The sequence below is a fragment of the Antechinus flavipes genome, chromosome 1 (assembly GCF_016432865.1).
Source record: "Antechinus flavipes isolate AdamAnt ecotype Samford, QLD, Australia chromosome 1, AdamAnt_v2, whole genome shotgun sequence".
Lineage (NCBI taxonomy): Eukaryota > Metazoa > Chordata > Mammalia > Dasyuromorphia > Dasyuridae > Antechinus > Antechinus flavipes.
The window spans coordinates 225,193,521-225,211,240 of NC_067398.1; the positions used below are offsets into that span (position 1 = coordinate 225,193,521).

At 32.4% G+C, this 17,720-nt stretch overlaps 1 protein-coding gene across 1 annotated transcript in view; it reads right to left on the reverse strand.

Annotated features, from left to right (window-relative positions):
- Positions 1 to 17,720, reverse strand: part of AOPEP (aminopeptidase O (putative)) — a 448,257-nt gene that overhangs the window by 409,578 nt on the left and 20,959 nt on the right. The window lies entirely within an intron of this gene.

Genomic DNA, 17,720 nt, shown 5'->3' on the forward strand with positions numbered 1-17,720 from the left:
CAGAAATATCTGTAGGCACTTGTCATCTATAAGAAAATCCATCTTTAATTTGGACTGAGCTAGAGTTCCTCCATGACAGTGCTGAAATATTTGTTCTTGTTATATGTCTTGTTGGGTGCTGATGATCAGAAAAAGCTATTTCTGTTATATTTTCCAAGGAAACTTGAATAATTTTGATGCATAAGTAACTCTCTTTATGTTGAAGGACATATATTTTGGGCAGCATTTTGTACTAGCATTTCTAAAATAGTCCACAAATACCTTGCATAATGGGATCTTGTATTCTTTCCATCTTCCAGTCAATTGCATGAGATTAAATATATAATCTATTGTGGAATACTGTTTGTAGAACATTACTTGTTCTTTTCTAATACTATCAATGAACATGCCTTCAATATGTGTGTAGAAGGATCTCTTGAAAATTATATAGAAGTATGAAAGTAAACATATAGGTTAGTAGTTGTTGCCTTTTTCATGCTAATTAGGTCTAAGATTTTTTTCTTGAGTAAACTTTCACTCTTTTAGATATCTTGTAAATAGAACTCAATACTTTCTTTTTTTTTTAATAATTTTTTTATTGATAGAACGCATGCCAGGGTAATTTTTTACAGCATTATCCCTTGCATTCATTTCTGTTCCGATTTTTCCCCTCCCTCCCTCCACCCCTTCCCCCAGATGGCAAGAGTTCTTTACATGTTGAATGGGTTGCAGTATATCCTAGATACAATATATGTGTACAGAACCAAACAGTTTTCTTGTGCACAGGGAAAATTGAATTCAGAAGGTATAAATAACCCGGGAGGAAAAACATAAATGCAAGCAGTTTATATTCATTTCCAGTGTAGAACTCAATACTTTCACAAATGCATTGCTTCCAGCACACATCTCTTCTTGGTCTAATCCAGTCCTTTTCATCATTATACTTCTCTCTGATAAGAGATAGAAGGCAGCATACACCATGCAATTTAGACCACTGAAACCACTTGTTCTCAGACTCTCATGGAGAGAGTACAGGATCCAGATAGGAGCTCTGTGGGAATAACACCCTTTCCTTCTCCCCTTTCCCTCTCCCTCCCTTCCTGTTTCCATTTCAATCTATCATAGCCATCATACAAGAAATCAACTTTCTAGATACTACTTGGGAATTGCTTTTTCAGATGCTGCAGCTTCTGCCTTCTCAGCAGACACAAGTACTGCAGATATGAAAAAGAAAGCTCTCACCATTCAAAATCTTCAGCAATTATCAAATGAGTTTAGTGTCAGTTGTGGTTTTAAAGGAAAGGTATCGGTATCTGACCTGCCACTATATCCTAAGGACCAGGAGGCTTTTCCATTTACAGTTGAAATACTAGTATGTTTTGTTTTCCTAGTTAGGGTGCTTTGAGAGAAGAAATTGTCTTACTGTCCAAGAATTCCATATTTTTCAAGGAGTCCTTGAATTTAGTTTGCATATAAGTGATTTTTCATTTATTTATTCATTCATTCCTACCTAACAATTCCACTAAAAGTACATCTGGGACGCTGATATTAGAGTCCAAACATAGTGGCACTGTGGTCTTGGGCTGCCAAAAAAAATTGTTATAAAATCTTTGAACATTTTCACACTTTTATCTTGTTTTTATTTTTTCTTTATTGTCTTCCTTTCAGCTTCAGCTTTAAATAATGTCAGAAGGACTTTGCTTAGTTAGATCTCTTGGCAAGCTTGCTTTAAAATGGGTTTACCCTCCACTGCTTCTGTTTTATGGGGCAATATATTGCTCATGCTCTTCTGTTATCATCCTCTGTGAGATTTTACAAAAAAGTTTTATTTACAACCAGTGCTACTATGGATTGACATTTGTTTGTTTGGCAAATAGGTTAAGGGTTTTTTGATTAAGTCACTTTTTAGGTTCTTATGGTCTTCTTGCAATGAGAATTATTTTCTATCTGTTATATGTTCATTTGAAATTACTGCAGTCTATATCTAAAGCCTTTCATTTAATCAGCAAGCAGTTAATAAGTATGTATTATGTGCCTGTCACTACATGAGATACTGGGGACACAAAGACAAAAAATGAAACGGTCCCTACTTCAAAAAGCTTACGTTTTATGAGGGAAAATAATGTGCATGTCTGTGAGTGAGAGAGAGAGAGAGACAGAGAAAGAGTGAAATACACAGTAATTTCAGGGGGATGCACTGACAGGGAGATAAAGGCCCAACATAGGAAGTGGTACTTGAAATTAACTTTAAAAGAAACTAGAGATTCTTTGGGATGGACAGGTAGAGGGAAAGCATCCCTGGCAGAGAAAACAAGATAAAAGTCTACAGGATGTGTAATATGTGAAGAATAATAAGAGGGCAACTGTATGAATGAAGGAAAGTAATGTGTAATAGACCTGAAAATACCCTCTGGAATAAGATTAGGAGAGATTTTAAATGAGAAAAAAAACTTTGTATTTCCTCCTAGAGGCAATAGGGAAGCATTAGAGCTTCTTGCAGAAGGGAGTGACAGGGTCAAACTTGTGCTTTAATATCATTTTGGTAGGTATGTAAAGAAAGGATTAGGAGAAAGCCTTGAGGCAGGAGATTTACTTGGAGATTATTGCAATTATTCAGGCAACAGATGATGAGGGCCTGAATTAAAGTAGCAACCATGTGAATAGAGATACACAAGAAATGCTGTAGTTTAATAATAATAATAAAAAAAAAGATTTGGTAACTGATTAGATAGGTGGGAAGGAATTAAGAAGGATGAAGCATTAAAAATTATTCCTAAGTCATAAACCTAGAAGGTGGTGATGATTTCAACAACAATAGGAAAATACAAAAGAAGGCTGGTTTTGGACAATAGTGAGTTCCTACCTGGACATGTTGAGTTTGAAATTAACCTCTTACTTATAAAATAAAGACATATAGAAGCATGTGCCCTGCTCTCTTCTCACATAGCTATCACTATAATTCAGGCCCTCATTATCTGCTACCTGGAAAACTGCAACAGTTTCCAAATCTCCCTACCTCAGACCTTTTTCTACATACCTGCCAAAGTGATATTAATAAAGCATAAGTCTGATCATGGCTTCTAAATTCCCTTTTAAATCTAAAATTATGATTCATGATCCTAGAATCTTTTCTTAAAATTTTCATTCCAACTTTGTACTGTGATTTTTCTTCAAATAAGTGGTCTAACTGTAAACAGCTGATTGGTAAATTCCTTTACCAGTACAAGCCATTTCCTGTGTATAAACATGTAATTTTAAAAATTTTTTACAATGCTATTTTGGTGCTTGTGATGCCAGCACCTTCCAATTGAATATCTAAGTACATGCTAATTTAGTTTAGATGATTTCATCTAGTCCTTCAGAAAATGTATCTACCTCTTCAACATATCAAATATGATTATGCATAAGCTACAATTTTTATTGGTGGCCATTTTATAATTAGTTGTCATGAACACTATAATATACATGGACCAAATGTCCCATGAAATTATGTTTCTTGTCATTTTGGGAAGCACAAAAAAAAAAAAAAATGAACTCTGAACTTCTTTCACTTTTCTCTTCAGAGTATACCTAAGAACTACTCTTTCATTTATCTGTTACTGTTGATTTTATTTATAGAGAGAATGTGATATGGTTCAATTGTTGGTCACTGGACAAAGATTTCACATAAAAAGTACCAATAGGTTAAAATTTGCATGTAGTTGTGATTCTTAGTATACTCTGTCCCCATTTCTGCCATTTTGTCACTATCACTATAGATACAGTTGGGGGTTGCATACAGAAAAGAACCATTTTGATTTTTTTCTTTACTTCACAGTTTGCCCTATCATAGAATTCATCATCAAATGTCAAGTCAACTGGTGATAAGCCTCTCTTTGCCAAGCTAGATCATTCTTAAAGCTTTTCCAGCATGCTAGAACTGGAATTGTGCTTACATACATTTTAAAAACCTTGGGCTTTTTTCAATGCCAGGATGGAACATTAAGAGCAGGATTTGGCAGAGGGAAGTTACAACTATATAAGAAAATTTCTGTATAGGGATTACAAATCTTATGGAAAGTCTCTATCTTCAAATTATGCTTTGGGGGATAAATTTACTATTATAATATAACCTAACCACACATTAGTTTTAGTGTTAGTTAGTTCAGGGTGGTCTTATGTTTTTTTCAACGATATAATACTTTCACTTAGCATTTAAAATTTGTTTTAAATTAATATTAAAATAATCTCTTTAATTTCTTAATCCTAAACAGTGGATTGATCCATGTTTAATTTAATTTGATACAACTCCTTATTTTTATCCTTTTCCTAATTTCTGAATATTCACTTATTTCTATCATTATCAAATACTTCTCTTCTTTAGTAATCTTCCCAAATGATTCTAAAATTCAATCTTCTCTCTCTATAGTTATGGTTCATCATACCTCATCATATTTACACTAAATTTTGGCCTGGTTCATAAAGCACAATCAGTGCTTTATGATTTATAATTAGCTATCATCTAGTCTAATCCTCTAATTTTACAGTTGGAAAAACTGAGGCTCAAAATCAAGAAAGTAATTTTTGGATGGAGCACCAGGCCTAGAATCAGAAGATTTGAATTCAAATCAAGCTTTGGATATTTACAAGCTTGGATATTTACCCAAGGCAAATCATTTAATCTCTGTTTGCCTCAATTTCCTTATTTGTGAAATATGGATAATAAATGCACCTACCTTCCAGGATTGTCATGAGGATCAAATGATATAATAACTTTAAAGTGCTTAGCATAAAGTAGGAGCTCTATAACTTTCAACTACTACAACTACTATTAATTATTAACTTAGTCAAAATTATACAGAGAGTTCATCAGAGTTGGAAAGAACATCAATGATTGGTCATGCTTTCCCTCTTTATTTTTATTTCTGAGATTTATATCTTTTAGCTGATATCAGTCTTTTCTCCTGCTTAAGTTTTAAGGGCCAAATTTCCAAACACAAGAAGCATTAGCTGGTGCCATCCCTCTGAATCTGACTCTCTTTCCTAGGTTATTTTTGGCTGCTACTCAGCGGTTATGTTGGAAGAAGAACAAAGGAAACAAGAAGACACTCAAAAGTTGGGATGGATCTAAATATTGTAACAAATACTAAGTGCTGGCTTAACGTCACCTCCTTTTGCATCCTGTTGCTTGTCGAGTCCCTATTCCAAGGCTCCTATTTTTGTGCTACTTATTAGTTATAGCACAGAAAGCCAAAATAGCGTGACCACCATTCAATCAGGTGGAAGAGTGCCATCTATTGAACCAAGGACACTACTTCCTCCTGTGTGATACAGACCAGAAGACAAATTCTTCAATCTGTAATAAGAAATGAGTCAGTGGATTTTATATCCATTTAAATCAATTCAATTCATCACCAAATCACTGAATTTGGAGTCAAAAAGACCTAAGTTTAAATCCTGTCTCAGATATTTTCTGGCACATATTTCATATGTTCTTTTTGCCTTATTTTCCTCAAGTGTAAAATGGGATAATAAGTTCCCAAGGTTGTTATAAAGAACAACTGAAATAATATTTACAAAGCAGTTAAACACAGGGCTTATGTAAAGTTTTGCTATCATTATTAGTTAGCATTTATGATAGAATCCATGAACACCACAGTAATATCATGAAAAGAGAACTGGGTGTAGAGTATTGAATTTGAATCCTGGATAGTCAACTTACTAGTTGTGTGATGTTAGCTAAGTCATTTCAACTTTTGAAGCCTCAATTTCCTTGGCTGTGAAATGGGGATAATAAAGCCTACCTCACAGAACCAAGTCAGAATTAGGCTCCCTGGCACCTGGGATGAGGGATGGCAGAGAAATGTCTAAAGAACCACGACCACTTTCTATGCATGGTTAAGAGGACCTAGACAAAGAGGTTATAGGAGCTGGGAAGTCTGAGGGCACTTGGAGGGCAGGGGAATCAAAGGGAATGAGGGGGAAAGGATGCAACTCTGACCAACCATTGAATTTTAAAGGAGTGAAAGTAAAGGAGTAAAAGCAATCTGGAGATCCACTGGTGACAGCAGCAAGGATCTGAACATGTTATTGTTAGTAATGCTAACAAGAGACAGGGAATCTTCAGGAGAAAAGCCAGGTTTCAGTGAGCACCCAAAGATGAAATAAATGTGAGAAGGCTATCGAGAGGAAGGAAAGAAAGGGAAAGAGGAGGCCTGATATGTTATTATTATTGTTATAGTTTTTATTTATCATGTCAATGTTAAGTCCATGTCCAAATTTGATGAGTCAGGTTTGTTTTATTTTATACAGAAAAATTATAATATAACCAACTGAAAGCATTCATCATGAACCTCACTGCTCATGCAATTAGGCTAGGCAGAATATAAAGAAAATGAAATAGAACTAGTCCTTGTTTTACAGAACTTTAAAGTCTAGAATACACAAAGTGATGTGAACAAAAGGCTAAATGAAGCAATTAAGTAAAAATAATGCTTCTGTTCAATAGAAATTTTTTAAAATTATCAAGGACCTACTCTGTGCTCAACTTTGTGAGAGCTTATAAAGGATTATAACATATAGGGTTTCCCCAAAGAAGACAAGCTATATATGTGTATGGACACACACACAAATTGTGGTATCATTGTGTTTCTTGAAAACTAGTATGTGCATTGTCATACCATAATGTTTCCTTACTTCAAGAAATAGTGTCTACTTTATATGTCCACTAGTTGTCACAAAACCATCAAATTTCTACATACTTTTAAATATCTTCTAATTTACCATTTATATATGAATTTAGATAATTACTAGGAGTAAATTCTGAAAACAATTGAATGCATTGCTGTTTTAAGTGAACAGGAAAGGAAAGAATTTGGCTTCTAATTGCACATCAGGAATCCCAGTTCTAATGTTCTGTCCTTCCCCTGGAACTTTCCACAAAAAAAAAAAAAAAAAAAAAAAAAAGGAAAAAGAAAAGAATACGACATAGCTGATATATCTGGGCACACCAGAATGTAGCATTTTGCTTAAAGTGAAGTAATGTCTACATTCCTATTTACCATAGAGAAATGTAATAAAATTCCATGGAAAGGAACACCCAGCCATTTCACACCTTTTTTTTTTTCTCACATGCATTTTTCTCCATTTTGAAAAGAGCTAAAATTAGGTACTATGATTCTATTTCTTGATCTTAATGCTAGCAGTTTTTTTTTCCTTTTCCAAAAGATGGAAATATATTGAATGTCTTTGGGAAAAGATGCTAAAATTGCTTACAATTCTCAGAAAAAAAAATTACCCTACCAATTTAAAAATCATTTTTCAATTTTTTTTCATTGTGCTGGTAAAGGCACAGCATGGATGACTAAGCTTCCATCTGGTTGCTGCCAGGAACTCTGAACACTGATGTCACTTCTAAAACTATCAATAGCAATTTTAAATACTTCTTCCATGGATATCACTTCCCTCAATATAATTATGTACAGTGCAAAGCAAGATTGCAATCTGCATGAATAAAGCTATGTGAACAAAGCAAGATGATAAATTATTTACACAAGACAATTTGAAGCTAGTGGCAGAACTTAGCCCTAAGAGGGGAAAGTATGCTATAACCTATTAAATTGATTAAATACTGGCCAAATAATTATCCTGTAAAATCAAATTAATTTTTAAAAAGTGACAAGAATTAGTTCCTTTAGTCTTTATTTTTAATCAAGATTTTTTCTTTAGTCAAGGTTAGTCAAGATTCAATGTTTGTTCTTTTTCTTCCAATGAACTGTTAAATTTATCATGATGCTCGCATATTCTATTTTCTAATAACCTGCCCAGTGCTTTGCTTTCTCATAGTATGGAAACTAGTAGCATGCTAGCGTGGATATGTGGAATCAGTGGGCTTCTGTGTGACTATAATGAGAATTATGAGCTGCTGAATTTTCTTCTTATGCTATCTCTAGGATAGTTTATTTTACAATAGACATGCCATGAGAAAGTTGAGATCCTATGGAAAGAGACAATCTATCTACAATTTTTTTTCTTGGAAATGTATCACATTGTATTTGCATACTGCTTTTCTCTAAGGAGTGCAAAGAGATTCATAGACATTATCCCATCCCATGAAAATTTTGGTTAAGCTGGCAAGGAAGCTAATATTATTATCTTGGTTGTCCGTCTGGTGAACACCTGCTGCTGGATGCAGAAGGAATAATGGTATTTGGCACAGAATATTTAATGACTGTTAAGTAATACTTGTCAAGCTCAATTTTCCCATATTTTGAAAGACACTTGTAAAGTTAGTTCTGGGAAACCACATAAACCAAAGGTGGTGTAAATACAAGAAAATCCTAACTAAATTCTAGTTTACCATACTTTTGTACTTTAGGATTCTATACTTAATTTCAGAATCATCCCTACATATGACAAACCAGGACAATTCACCATAGGCTGTGTGTGTGTGTGTGTGTGTGTGTGTGTGTGTGTGTGTGTGTGTGTGTGTTTGCAAGGGGAAGAAATAGAAGGGAATGTTTAACGATTTCAAAGTCTGATTCTTTCTGTATAACAAAATAACTGTTAGAACATGTATACTTATATAGTATTTAATTTATACTTTTTATTTAACATATATTGGTCAACCTGCCATCTGGGGGAAGGGATGGGGAAAGGAGGGGGAAAATTGGAACAAAAGGTTTGGCAATTGTCAATGCTGTAAAATTACTCATGCATGTAACTTGTAAAAAAATTAAAAAAAAAAAAAAGAAGGGAATGTTTACATTAGTATAGTGGAGATATTCAGTGACTGACAAAGGGAGTCAGTGTAAGGGAAGCAGATCCAGATCTGCCAGCTAGGTATGAAAACAAAAAACCTAAGGTTTCAGGTCTCAGGTCACTGTGAGACAATCACCTCAACCAACTTCGTTAGGGACATAGAGGAGTTCTTAACTTTTTTGTGTCATGAACTACTTTGGCAATCTATTAAAGAAAGAATGATTTTTTCTAGTCACTTATATCCTTCTGATGAAGAACATTCTAAACGCACCCTAACTTTTAAACATATATTTGTATTATCTAGGCAATATCTTAAATAACAAACTCCTTGGGATCTATATATTATTTTGTTATAGTGAAGTTTTATTTTGTACTTTTTGAATTTTCTACAAATCACATCTATAGTATTCAGGTAAAGGGTAAAGGATCCACAGAAATCAGTAAGGGAAAAGTATTATATATACATATACATATATATATATATATATATATATATATATATATATATATATATATAGACAGACTGATCTCAACATTTTATTCAGCTGAATAAACAAGCTTTTATTTCTAGAGGTTGGTATGTTTCAGGAGCAGAGAGAAGGGAAGAGGATATCTGCAGTTCTAATATCTAATAATCAAGTATTTAAAGTATATAGAGTGACTTTTGCTTGAATAGGGATCATCACAGAAAACAACGATTGTGTATAATTTTCATTGTAGGGAATTAATTATAACTAGATCAATAAGAAATTGTTCATATATACCACTAAACTAAGACACAGAAATGAGTGAGGAAAACAGCATTGAAAAGCTCCAATTTCATGAAGTTTGCCTTTTCTTTCCCTCTAAGTTAATTTATAATAGAATTTGCAGGATTTTTTGTCTTCTTATTTGTAAAATACAGATCTCATAAACATCAAAAAAAGATGAAAGATCAAAAAAGTAGTATGGTTTTGTAACAAGAATTTAGAAAGTTCTACAGGTGATGTCCTCACTCATGGGTGAAGTGGATTTAAAAGCAAGGTAGAGTTGCACAAAGTCATCAACCTCATTATCTCTTCCAGAGTCATCAAATTCCAGTATCAAGACAAAAGTCAGGACCAGAGATGACCCAGGATGCAATAGATGACTTTGGAGTCTTTGATATCTGACCAAGTTCCAAGCATTCCAGAGTCCCTGCTTCAGTTATCTTCATGGTCATGAAACAAACTGTTCTTGTCTGCTTATTTTGCCAGGTGAAGTCTTTACATGCTTGAGTACATACACTCCTAAATCACCAACAGATTTCAGGCCTTTTGGTTACCCTCCGCCTGGTTTAGCCTTTCAGCCTAGACAGCTTACCAACGTATGGCTGTTGTACTTGCCACAGCTTCTTGGAGCCACAGATGAGAGCTGAATGCTAGATAGACACAAACGGTAGATGAGCAGCCTCGAAAAGAGCTCAGCAAGCTCTCATACCAGAGATACTAGTCCTTGTTAAACAGCCCATTCATCCCTAGCTATAACTCAGAACACCTTGCATTTGAATCCTAATGCTACTATTTGATAAAGTGAGTGGAGACAAGTCATTTAACCTCTCTGAGCCTCAATTTCCTCATCTGTAGAGGGGAATAATAATATTTACATTACCTACCTCACACAGTATTGGTATGAGGGAAAAGTTTCATAAAATATAAAAGCTATGGAAACTAAAGGAATAAAAAAAGTGTTATCATTATTATCAACAAACATAATTATGGAATGCCATAGCACTGATGATGAAAACATAATGGATTAAAATGGATGAATCAATCTTGCTGTGAATTTACAATGTAAAAATTCTCAGACTCAAAGGCCAGAGCCCCAAAGTGGCTTTTGCATGTAAAGAATAAAGTAAACATGATAATGTGGTGTAAAAAGCACTGAGTTTGGATTTGGAAGCCAAGTTTAAATCCCAATGCTACTGCTTACTGCCGATATCACTTTGGGACACTAACTGTCTCAAAACTTCAATCTCCTAATCTGTAAAATGATGTAAAATATTCACCTTCAGATCTCTTCCAGATTTCATCTATGAAGAGTGTGACAGCTATGAGCCTTTACAAGGTATCAACATAATCTTACTTATATTTTCATATAACTGTTTTAACAATAAATTTTATATATTATTATTTATTATATAATTATTATAAATTATAAAATTATATATATTGCCTACATTTCCCACTACATCTTTTTCTCCTAAAATTATTCAATAATAAAAACTAAAAGAAGTGGTAGAAGAAAAAAAATCCACCAAAGAAACATATCAAAAAAGACTTTAATCATACATAGTCTTTCAATTCTGCAAAGAAGCGGATCTTATATCTTTTTATGGGACAAATCTTTTTATAAATTTTGAAGCAATTCAATTTCAAGTGTTTGTAACTGTTTTGATTTCTGGTTTTGTAGTCACTGTTTATATGTTTTCTTGGTTCTGCTTACTTCACTTTGTATCAGTTCACATAAGTCTTCCTGTGCTTCCTTTTAAATTCATTTATTCTTCATTTTCTATAGCAGAGAAATATTAAATTATATTCATATACTACAATTTGTTTAGCAACTTCCTAAATGATGGGCATATATGTTTTGTTTGTAGATCTTTGTTACTACCAAAAGTACTGCTATAATTGTTTTGGATGGATATAGGACTTGCTTTCTCATCTGATGAATAGATGTCTAACAATGAAATAAGTGAGAATAGAATATATAAGACAATCAATTTGGACATTACATATTTTTGTAGAAAATTGCTTTCTTTGGCATTCTCAGTCTCAGCTAGCATATAATAATATGTAGTTGTTGTTATCATCGAGTGGTTTCAGTTATATCTGACTCTTTGTGATACCTTTTGGGGTTTCCTTGACATAGACGATGGAGTTATTTGCCATTTCCTTCTTCTTATCATTTTACAGATCAGAGAAGTGAGGCAAAGTGACTTGCCCAAGGTCATAAAACTAGTGAGAATTTGAGGCTGAATTTGAACTCATGAAGATGAGTTTTCCTGATTCCTGATTCTAAGTCCAGTACTCTGTCTATTTTACCTCCTAGCTGCCCTGCATATTGTATGTCATACAATATATAATACATTTTCATAACTCTTTGTTATTTGATGTTTGTTGTGATTTTGTCTTGTTTGGGTTGGTTTTTTTTGTTTTTGTTTTTGTTTTTAGTATTAATTCAATTTTCTTTCATCTTTAAATTCAGGTTGACTAAATGCTTATCAATTTTTAAACCTTTTTTTTTTAAAGAATCAGCCACTGATTTTGTTTATCCATTCTATGTTCTTTTTTATTTTCTATATTTTCAAGCAATCAATAGATGTTCTCTAATTTTAACATTTACATATTTGTGATTACCTTAAGTTGATCTGTTGACTTATTTATTTTAAAATAAATATTCATCTCATTAAATCTCTTAGTCTATTTGTTAATATAAGCTTTTAAGGACATAATTTTTTTTTCTTTAAGGACTATATTAACTGCCTTCCAGAAATTATAATATATTGTCTTATGATTATCATTGCATTTCATGAAATTATTAGGATTTCTATGATTTCTTCTCTAATTTATTACTTGTGACTTTATTATGAAGTCTTCATTTAGATTTGTGAATTTTGCTTGTGCTCCCCACTTTGATCATCCTAATTATTATTACATTATGGTATGTGTGTGTTTAGAATTTCTGCTTTTTAACATTTATTTGTAATTTCTCTGCTCTTTAATCAACATTCTATTGTTTTAAAGGACATAAGATGCTAATTATTTATTTTCTCTAGTGTTTCCATTTGGAAAAGGCCATAAATGTTTTATCTCTTTGTTATCCAAGTTTTTTCAGTTTTATATTCTAATAATCTGCTTTATTTGCTTCTCATTTTATGAATTATCTTCATTTTCAACATTGGCAATTTGGTTTTCTTCATTTCTTCTGATCAGATTTTTGGCTTATCCATTTAATCCATTTTTGTTAGTTTTTTTTTTTTTTAACAAAAAAATTCCTAGATTTACTTATCAATATTTTAATTTTTGCTTTCAATTTTGCTTATCTGTTCATTAATTTTAATGATATCTACTATTGTACTTGGTTGAAATTTTTAATCTTTTACTTTTCTATTTTATTTTAGTTGTACACCTAATTCATTGGTCTGTTCTTTTTCTATCTGGTTAATAAAAAGTGTTTAGAGATGTAAATTTCCCTATAAAAACTACTTGTGTTGCATTCCAAAAGTATTGATATATTAATTATAAATTTAAAGCTGTAAGGGACAATAGAATCTATCTCCATCTTTTCATTTTAATGATGTTAATAATGAAGAAACTGAGGCTGAGAAGTTAATTGATTTACTTCAGCTCCACACTGTTAGTGGCTGAGGCAGACTCTGAACTCAGGTCTTATAACTACAAGTCCAGTGTTTTATTCCCTGCAGTATCTGTCAATTGTGGCCAATTTCTTCGAGTTCTTACTCCTATGACCTGTTTTCTGACCCATATATTCTGTACAAATAATTTAGATCCATTAAATTCTAAATTCTTTCTTCAAGTACTCTTTGTTGATTATAATTTTATTGCATTATGGTCAGTAAAGGATGCAATTAATATTTATTGCCATTTTTTCCATTTCTTTATGAGGTTTTTTATACTTTAGAATGCAATGTCTTAATCACTGGAAGTTAAGTATGGGGGTTAAAATATGGGGGATCCCATATGGGGTCACATAACTGTGGGGATTATGAAATTATGATTAAATGAATAAATATTTGATTTGAATACCTATTTTATATATCTCTATATCTGGTACCATGTTAAAAATTACTCAGGCAAAAAGGGGTCATGAGTAGAAAATAGTTTAAGAAGCCCTGCTCCAGAACATGGTGACGTTTTTAAAATATGCAAAGAAAATCCAAGAAATATGCATATGCCCTTTTATCCCTAGTCAGACATTAATAGAATTCAATCATGTCTATTTTTCTAAAAAAATTATTCATCATTTTTTCTTTTTATTTTATTGTTAGAATTGTCTGTACCTAAAAGAATTATGTTGAAACTTCCAAATATTATGGGTTTTTTTGTCTGTTCCATAATTTGGTTAATATTTTGGGGGATACAATGGTATATCATTCATTATGTGCAAGTGTGTATGTATGTATGTGTATGCATAAATTATATATATATATATTATTTCATTATCGATAGTACTTTTAAACATAATGTAAATTCCTTTTTTTTCCATTTTAGCTATATCTATTTTTACTTTTACCTTTTGTGAAATCATGATTTCTACTTTGGCTTCTTTAAGTTAAACTGAGGTAGGAGAAATTCTGTTCCAATCCCTCATTTTAACTTTGTACAAATCTTTATATTTCAAGTGCTTTTCTTATTGGATTCTATTTTCAAATCCATTCTGTTACAATCTTCTGTTTTATAGGTGGATTAATCCCATTTATATTTACAGTTACAGTTGTTTTTTTGTTTGCTTGTTTATTGCTGAGGTAACTGGGGTTAAGTGACTTGTCCAAGGTCACACAGCTAGGAAATATTACGTGTCTGAGGCTAGATTTGAACTCAGGTCCTCCTGACTTTAGGGCTGGGGCTCTATCCACTGCACCAAAAAGCTGCTTCTACAGTTACAGCTGTTAATTGTATTTTACTCCATTCTTGTCCATTCTCCTTTGTCCCCTCTCCTATTTCTTATTTACATATCAGTAGAAGATGATGGTGAAAGGGGAGAAATATGATCAATGCTAACAGTAATATACAGGTGTTCCCAAAGTCTTATTGTAGTTTTAAGCTGTTAAAGCTTAATTATATAATTGTAATCATCTGCTTCCACTATTTCTATTTGTTTTCTATTCATAAAAACTCTTCTTAAAAAAAACTGTTCTTTTTCAATCTCTTACATTATTGACTCTATTCTCCCTCTCAATATTTTCTTTTTTCCCTTCCCTAGTCCCCCACTTATCTGTCAACTAAATTTGGGTACTTCTATTTTATAGATAAGCGTGTGTGTGTGTGTGTGTGTGTGTGTGTGTGAGCATCCACGCATACACATGCGCATGGGTGTTTGATCCTTCTTAGTCCAGTTAGAAAAATGAAATTCATGAGATGTTGATTCCTTCTATCTAATCCTTAGGCATCTCAATTAAGAGAAAGAATAAGTTTCTCAGGCATCCATTAATTTAAGAATGGATAAATAAATTATGGTATATTAGTATAAGGTAACATTATTACAATTAAATTACAAAAGATATTGTTTATGAGTAATCTGAAAATTTTTTATGAACTGATAGAGACTTAATGAACAGAAATAGGAAAGAAAATGCTCTTTAAAAAAAAGTCAAAAGATTTCAGAACTCTAATCAATATGACTGTTTGGAAGCTGCTAAGTAAAATAGTTTGATAAAGTGCCAAAGCTGGATTCAGGAATACTCATCATCATGAGCTCAAATCTGACCTCGGATACTTATGAGCTATGTGACCCTGGGCAAATCACTTAATCATGTTTGCCTCAGTTTCCTCCTCTATAAAATGAATTGAAAAAAGAAATCGCAAACCACTCCAGTATCTCTACCAAGAAAACCCAAAATGTGATTATGAAGAGTCAGATCCAATTGAAAAACAAATGAACAGCAATCACCAGAGGATTAATGATAAAGCATGTTATTTATTCTGACAGGAGTGAAAGACTCAAAGTATAGAATGAGATACACATTTTGGACATGGCAAATGTATACATTTGTTCTGAATGCTTGTTTGTTATAAAATATATGTGATGTGTTTTCCCCTCGAGTGGAGGGGATTGGAGAGTTGACAATAGGGTTATATTAAAAAAGAAAAAAAAAGATCATAGAAAATATTTTTTTAATGCACAAAAGATAAAAGAAGGAAGTTCAGAAGAAAATGGAGATAAGTAAGATAGTTCTAAAAGTTAACACGTTCAATATATTATTTGCTTGTTTTCTTAAAAGCCAACAAAAAGCAATAGAGTTTAGTAGTTTTACATGTAATCTGCTAGAAATCATACATAGAAATCTGCTAGTAATTTTTGCTTTTCTAGTATTAAGTTCAAAAAAATTTTAATTACTTTTAATTTTTTTGTGAAATAAATACCAAATAAAAATGAGCATTTTGATATATGTGATAGAACAGAAATGGAGGATTATACATGAAACAGCAATTTTCTATTATATATAGCTTATTTTTTTAAAAAATCAAATTATATTTTATTATAATTATAATATATTGATTATAATAAATTATGTGACATAATAAATTCAAAAAATAAGTTTAAAAGCTGTCCCACTTGTCTGTGATTCCTTCTGGACTTCTTCCTGTTCTTTTCTGTGCATTTTTTAAAAAGTACTTCAATAACCTTCTTTTCATTTTTGTTCATTTTTTCCTTTTGGCTACTCTATCACTAGTACAGCTTTGTCTCTCACCCTTAGCAAAACTGGAAAATATGAGAAACACAAAAATTTATTTAAATGTATATACATAAACAAAACAAATGCACATATTGTCCTATCTGAAAATATATGTCTTATTCTGCATCTTGAGTCCACAACTAGAGGAGGGGGGTAGCATAATTCCTCACCAATACTCAGAAACTGTGATTGGTCACTTCACTGATCAAAAGATTTAAAGTTCTTGTCTTTCAAGGCTGTTTTTCTTTACCATGTTATTATTTTGTAAATTGTTCTCCTGGTTCTTGTCATTCCCCTCTGAATCAGTTCATATTTCCCCAGATGTTCCTGAATTCATTTCTTTCATTATTTCTTATAGCACAAGAATGGTCCATTTAATTTGTATACCATAATTTGTTCAATCATTCCTCAATTCATGTTTCTTGTGAAATTTTCATTCTTTTTCTTTGTATATTGAAAAGTTTATTTGTTGATTACAATTTAAAAAGAAAAAACCCCGCAGACTTGGGAGTCAATACATTCAAACTTTACCTTTGACATTTACTTTCTTTGTGATCTTGAGCAAATCACAATCCCCTATATTAAATTAAGAGGGTTAGACCAGATGGCCTAAAGTCCTGATTCTGTGCATTCACAAACTTGATGTCTCCAGAGACAGAGGAAAAGAAAATACTCCAAATATTCAATTCTGTGGCCATCACTCCCACATAGATAGTCTCTTCCTCTATTAGAATACAAGTTCCTCACAGGCAGTAGTATTCCCAGCATTAACAATAGTGCCTAATAGATCCACATATAATACTGTACACCAAGATAAGGTCGAAATGGGTTCATGATCTAGACATAAAGAATGATATTATAAACAAATTAGAAGAACATAGGATAGTTTACCTCTCAAATTTGTGGAGGAGGAAGGAATTTGTGACCAAAGGAGAACTAGAGACCATTATTGATCACAAAATAGAAAATTTTGATTATATTAAGCAGACAAGATTAGAAGTGAAGCAATAAACTAAGAAAACATTTTTATATCCAAAAGATCTGATAAAGGCCTCATTTCCAAAATATAGAGAATTGACTCAAATTTAGAATAGTTCAAACTATTCTCCAGTTGATGAATGGTCAAAGGATATAAACAGACAATTTTAAGATGATGAAATTGAAACTATTTGTAGTGATATGAAGAGGTGTTCCAAATCACTACTGATCAGAGAAATGCAAATTAAGACAATTCTGAAATACCACTACACACCTGTCAGATTAGCTAAAATGATAGAAAAAGATAATGATGAATGTTGGAGGACATGTGGGAAAACTGGGACACTGATACATTGTTGGTGGAATTGTGAATGGATCCAACCATTCTGGAGAGCAGTTTGAAACTATGCATACTTTTTGATCCAGCAGTATTACTACTGGACTTATATCCCAAAAATATCTTAAAGGAGGGAAATTAAAACCACAAAAGATGCAGCTGCTCTCTTTAACAAAGAGAGGATTTAAATCAGTTCCACTTGTGCAGTGATGAAGACAGCATCTACACCCAGAGAAAGAAGCATGGGAA